At 32.2% G+C, this 5,831-nt stretch overlaps 1 pseudogene; it reads left to right on the top strand.

The window, feature by feature from the left end:
* Positions 1–2,053: 2,053 nt before the first annotated feature.
* Positions 2,054–4,089, top strand: LOC149194377 (uncharacterized; annotated as a pseudogene).
* The last annotated feature ends 1,742 nt before the right edge of the window (positions 4,090–5,831 follow it).

The following is a 5,831-nucleotide window of genomic DNA, read 5'->3' as shown; positions in this document are numbered from 1 at the left end:
AAATGTCTTTCTAGAAGGTGAACCCTTAAGAACATATGAAGTATAGTTAGACTTCTAACTTAATAGACATTAGTCAACTATAGTACTACAAGTTGTGAGTCAAGTCTAATAACTATACGACAAATACGATGAGAAATAACATTAGAAAATAGTTCCATCACTGCGCTATACTCAACGATGTTATTAGTAGAGAGATCAATATAAATCCCTTGTAAACTCACTAACTTGCCACTCAAAGCATATATAGCCCATGGTGTGGAGGAAAGGTTCTGAGTACTATGACTAGCCCCATCAACATAACCAACATATGGCACACATATCTCAATCGAGTGATATACACAAAATCTACTGATGTGATATATACACAAGATCCACTAGGCTGTTTTTTAACTCCACCACTCCACGAAAATAATAATTTAATAATTAAAAAGTTATGTAAACTTATGAAATTAATTTTAAAATAGTTTATTTACTTAAATTATTGGTAAAATAAGAATTATTATTCTAAAAAAATATATTTTCTTCATTGATATTATTATAATCCTTTAAATTACATATTTTTTTAAAATGAAAATAGAAAATATTAACAAACTAAATAAAATTAGTTATAAAAAATTGGAAAACATATATATCTTTTAGCTTTAAATTTGGTTTTCAATCTTGACCCTCCTACTTTGCGCCTTCCCATGTTACCTAATCTCACCCGTTGGCCAGAACCATAACTCTATATATATATATATATATATATATATATATATATATATATATATATAATTGATAAAAATAAATTTTTATTTTAGCTTGAATAATTGACTCCTTTAAAACTCAGGTATCAAATAAGATAATTAAATTATTGTTTTAGTTTTCAAATTCAAATTGTTTAACTTATTTATTAGTTTGAATAACTTATTTATTGTTTAACTAAATTATGGTTATACTTTTCAAATTCAAATTGTTTAGTGTGTTTTAGTTATTTATTTGTGACATACATTTTCATTGATAATCCATTTATATAAATAATTAACTAATATTATTTTTCATTTTCAAATTCAAATTGTTTAATCTGTTTTAGTTATTTATTTGTCAGATACATTTTCATTAATAATCCATTTATATAAATAATTAACTAATATTACTTTTCATTTTCAATTTTACAGTTAACTCATTTATTACACATCATCCCATGTAAAAAAAAGAAAAAGAAAAAAAAGCCGTGTTTGATTTAATGCTTAAAAACGTATACCATATAACAGCTATGTAACAACATTCAACATAACAGCACTATATTGCAAGGGGCCATTAGTCGTCCTCATCATCAATACAAATTGGTAAAAATAAATAAGTTCAGTCTCATTACGTTGGAAAACATCTTTGCCACCTCGAACCTCACATTTTCAGTTCTATAAAACATCTTTGCCACCTCGAACCTCACATTTTCCGTTGTGTATGGAGTGGAAGAGGTCACATAGTCCGTTCATATTTATGAAAAAGAGTAGCTAGATGGGCGGGGTACTAGGGCACGGGTACCAAGAGGGACAAATGAGCAATATATATATATATATAATGAAGATTTAACCAGGTGGATTTTACCATAGTAAAATCACTTTCATTGTGGAAAATAATTTACTAAACCACTCTTATTAAATTATTTTCTAATCCAAATAAAAAAAACCCATGAGAATAATTAGATAAATGATTATTTATTTAATTTTCTCTAGAAATAATTATTAAATCATTATTTAAATAATTATTCCTTGTCACGTTTGACTAAATCCCTTAGGAATATTGAAATAATCACTATTTATTTAATTTCCTTATTTCTATTATTAAAATTATTATTAATACAAATTGGTAAAAATAAATAAGTTCAGTCTCATTAAGTTTGAAAACATCTTTGCCACCTCGAACCTCACATTTTCAGTTCTGTATGGATCAGTTCATATTTATGAAAAAGAGTAGCTAGATGGGCGGGCTGGGCGGCGGGCGAGCTATATATATATATATATATATATATCGGATAATGAAGGCAAAAGGGTGATGAAAGGAACCCTAATTCGCTCCCTGGCCCTCTCACCTTTACCCTAATCTCACTGCTTCCTTCCCTCCCTTTGAACCTTCTCATGTATACCCACCCAGCTATATTTGTGAGTGTGATGCATTGAATTGCAACAGCCATCATAAGCACAAGCAGCGGCATACAACAAGATTCCCAGCGACAACAACACGCAGGGGGCTACAAACATGGTGAGTAAATGCTTCATGTCTGCTTTGTAGATCTTAAAATTTCCTGGTTTTCGTCTGTGTTTTCGTTTGTGTTTTTGTCTGTGTTCCATAGGGGCAAGAATTGGGCGCCGCCGCAAGAGCCAAATGTGTGAAAATGATTGGAATTGTGCATGAATTGTGTGTGTTCAGGATGGGTTTGTGGTCTGCGAGAAGGAGGAGAGGCCGGCCTGGTTGGATGCTCTTCTCACAGACAAATTCTTCATGCCCTGCGCCACTCATGAGACTGCAAAGAAAAACGAGAAGAACTTTTTCTGCCTGGAGTGCTGCCGGAGCATTTGCTCGCATTGCGTGCCAGTTGACGAGAGCCACCGCCGGCTCAAGGTAAAAAAATTTCTTCTCCTCTGCTCTAATTGTCCCCGTAATTCAACGGTTATCTTGCTAATGAAATGATGATTTCCCTGCGCGCAGATTCGGAGATATGTCTATCACGATGTCATCAGACTAGACGAAATGAAGAAATATATTGATTGCTCATATGTTCAGGTGAGCTACACTAATGGCTGAGCTTAAATTTGCTCAAACCACTCAAAGCTTCGGCGTTTCACGGATCCAGAGAATATATGAAGTCCTGAAGTATAAATTGGACTGAAATTTGTGAATTTTATCTGTTCTTGCAGGCGTACACTACGAACAGTGAAAAGGTGGTCTTCTTAAACCAGAGGCCTCAGACTCGGCCTTTCAAACGATCTGGAAACATCTGCAGCACCTGCGAAAGAAGCTTACAAGAGCCTTATCGCTTCTGCTCCGTGGCTTGCAAGGTGAGAAAATGCGACAAAGACAAAATCTGCTTATTGTCGATCTGTTTTTCAGAAAAGAACAACAATCGGCAGTAATAGAGCACAATATTTTGTTGAATAGTCCATTATATTTTGATTAATTGGTTCAGTAGTCCATGAGATTTTGATATCTGGTTTAGAAGTCCAAAATATTTTGATGAATTGGTTCAGCAGTCTGATATTTTGATTTCTTGTTTAGAAGTCCATAATATTTTGACTTCTGGTGTACCACTACATGAAATTTTGACTAATTCTTTATATGTCCAGAAAATTTGGTTAATTGTTAGCGGTCTGTAACATTTTTGACGAATTTCTTAGGTGGTTCATAATCTTTTGACAAATTGTTTAGCACTTTCGGTTAATTACTTAACATTACATGTTCTTTTTTCTTTTTTCTTTTACAAAATGTTTAGCAGTCCTTAATCTTTCGACAATTTTTTCGCAGTCCGCAAAGATTATGACAAATTATTTAGCAGTAGACACTATTTCGATTTCTCGTTTAAGATTCCATAATATTCTGGTGAAATCTTTGGGCAGTGTATAGTGTTTTGATTTCTGGTTTAGTAGCCCATTAAATGTACATTTAATCTTGCTGGATTTTTCCGAAAATGTCCATAATATGATTTCTGGTTTAGTGGCCCATTAAATGTTTAATCTTGCCGGACTTTTCGAAAAAAGTCCATAATATTTTGATTTTAATTGTTGAGCAGTCCATTACTACATTTTGATAAATTCATAAGCAGTCTATAATATTTTGGATTAACTGCTTATCACTCTAATATTTGGTTAATTGGTCAGCAGTCGATAACAAATTTTGATTTTTTCTTTGTGTGAGGGGCTTAAGGAATTTGAAGAGGGCGGCCATATATCGCCCAATACGACTCTGGACAACACCATGGCGTTCCACACTTCGTCAGGAGCGAGTGCGAGCCGAGGCGTGGGGTGCAAGAAATTGGGCTGCACGGCCACAACAGAATTTGTGAAGCGGAGACGAAGAAAAGGCATTCCGCAGCGATCGCCTCTCTATTGATTTTCCTATCCGTCGTATTCTTTTTAACTTTATTTACACATACCAGGCTTGTAGGGCCTTGCTCTGAACTTATTTCCTGTCAAGTTTAAGTCAGTAAGCAAGCCTGAAGTGGAGTTTTAGGGTCTTGCAATTTTGGAAGGTAATTAAATTATTTGTACTGGTAAAGGTGCATGGACAAAGGTTGAGCCATGGGTTAAGGCAGCTTGAAAATTGGCTACCTGCGAGTGCAAAAGGTTTCAAAGCTTGTTTTAAAGACGCACCGATTTTGACATGATAACAACCATTGTAGATTTTAAGGTAGTATTGGCCATGTAGTTATCATTGACTCTATATTTGTTTGTTTTCCTTTTTCAAATTCGCGCCATTACGTCTGGAATTTCGGGTTTCGCAGTTACCTAACCTCACTTCACTAATATGAAGAACTTTGAACGACGTATCTTAGTTATATTTTTGTCGTTCTCAAAACTCATTTCATTATTTAGGGTTTGATTTATTAATGTGTAAAAGTATTTATATATATTTTTGGAGAAGATTTTTCAGGGTAAATGACATTAGAATCTATTTGGGAAGATTTTTATGGGGTAAATCACATTCCAGTGTATTTGTTGAATGCATTTTTATGTTTGTTGAATGTATTTTTATAGTTAAAAATTTTGGGAAGATTTTTATGGCGTAAAACACATTCCAGTGTATTTGTTGAATGCATTTTTATGTTTGTTGAATGTATTTTTATAGTTAAAAATTTCCCATTTATGTCGGTTTAGTTATATATATATATAATAAAATATAAAATAAATCACATCATGAAAACATAGGGGAAATGAAAATGTCTAACAATAATGGTCACTTCAGCTGTAAAAGTGTAAGTACATATGGCACAAAATAGTTGGATTTTTTTAATCATTAAATTTTTTAATGGTTTCATTTTTTTTCCTATAATGTTTTTAAAAAAACATAGTATATCTACTTAAGTTGAATATTTTAAGACAATCATTCACACATAAATCAAAGATTGATTCATTAATATTTAGGTGGGATAAATGATTCATGGTTCTAGTCAATATAACCATGTAAAGCAATATATTATTGTTAAAAGAAAATTAATGGAATGATATTTCTTATAAATGATCTCAATGACCGACTCTTTATACTTTTAAACCAAAATAGATTCGTTTTAAACTTTAAATCTACCAAGCACTTAGAGGCATCAAATATCTCAAGATGCAACATCTTTTTGAATGAAAAACTTGAGGAAATGTTGCACCTTGAGAGATTTCATCCCCTTTCAATGCTTCATAGGTTCATAGTTAAGATGGATACATACATACATCTCACATTTATCTCTATATAAAAATATGCTTATTTTTAGTTCTATTAAAACCCCCATAATACATATAACTACATACATATTTGTATCCCATTTTTCTTTAATATTTTCATAATTATTTTAGTTTTCTAATATGATATGGCATATTATGAGTTTTTCCCAAAGAAATTGCCTATAATTTTATTAATAAAAACAAAACTGCAATATAACCAATTGAATTGGGTTGGCTTGACATTATGTTTTATTATTATTATTTGTTGATTTATTGCTTCAATACACTACATCTCCTCCATGTTTAGTTGTAGAGTGTAGGGCAATAAAGATCATGAATCAATTGGATATTAAGTTAGGGATCATGTGGCATTAATATTGAGGAGAAGATGAGTTATTAAAGATTGTGTGCCATTGTTGGGGT

This window comes from Pinus tabuliformis, chromosome 2_2 (genome assembly GCF_031772625.1).
Source record: "Pinus tabuliformis cultivar Carrire ecotype Pingquan chromosome 2_2, CPIR1, whole genome shotgun sequence".
Classification (NCBI taxonomy): domain Eukaryota; kingdom Viridiplantae; phylum Streptophyta; class Pinopsida; order Pinales; family Pinaceae; genus Pinus; species Pinus tabuliformis.
The sequence above is the reverse complement of the archived record's forward strand: the minus strand, read 5'-3'. Positions and strand labels throughout refer to the sequence as shown.